The following is a 987-nucleotide window of genomic DNA, read 5'->3' as shown; positions in this document are numbered from 1 at the left end:
TGAAGTAGTGAAGTAGCCATCTTTGATTTCCATTACTACGGCAACACGTTTGAATGTAAACGGGCGCTGTAGATGTCACTTCAACCGTCGCTGCAGCTGGTGAATTTAGCAGCTAAAGAGCCAGAGGTTTCCCTCCGGAGCTGTTGGAGACCAAACACAGAGCTAAAAGAGAGGCTGTTGTTAAATTCCTCAGGTGGACACGAACACAACACTACATGAATGAAAAGCTAAAACCAACTGTTGACTAGCTGCCATATTAACTTAAAAAGTGACGACCTGTCAATGGTGTGCTCAGAAAAATATATTTGAAAAATTGGTTAGTAAAATTTCAGGTAAAATTCTGGATTTTGCACAATTAAAGATTATTTAAAAGTACTGTATGGGAACCTCTTAAGCTTATTTGAATTTTTTTTTTTTTAAATTTCAAGTACCAATCTGTAACTTTTGTTCCTTTGTAGTTGTTTTACATCTAAATTGTGGTTGTTTTGTGTCTCTTTGTGCTTTGCATCTGTCTGTGGTCATTTTGCATCGTGTCGTCTACGTTTTTTGTCTCTTTGTCGTCATTTTGTATCTTTCCCTTTCCGTTTGTTTCTTTTTGTAGCCATTTTGCAATGCGTTGTTGTTGTTTTATGTCTCTTCGTAGTCATTTTGTATCTTTCCCTTTGTTTCTTTTTGTAGCCATTTTGCAATGCGTTGTTGTTGTTTTATGTCTCTTCGTAGTCATTTTGTGTTTCTTTGCAGTTGTTTGATTGACTTTCCTACAAGAAATATTAAGTGTCACAGAGGCCCCTCCTCCCTCGTATCGCTCCCTGTTCAGTTTTCCATCCATATATATACAAATATACATGTATGTATTTGTAAAATTCAGACAGGATCAGCCCAGTTTCTGTTCACAGACGTGACGTACCTCTTGTCACTGTTAGCACTCAGGATGCTAACGTGCAGTACATGCAGGCCTGATAGCACGCACACACACACACACACACA

This window comes from Seriola lalandi, unplaced genomic scaffold (genome assembly GCF_002814215.2).
Source record: "Seriola lalandi dorsalis isolate HSWRI2012SDOR001 ecotype SW California unplaced genomic scaffold, Sedor1 jcf7180002054907, whole genome shotgun sequence".
Lineage (NCBI taxonomy): Eukaryota > Metazoa > Chordata > Actinopteri > Carangiformes > Carangidae > Seriola > Seriola lalandi.
The sequence above is the reverse complement of the archived record's forward strand: the minus strand, read 5'-3'. Positions refer to the sequence as shown.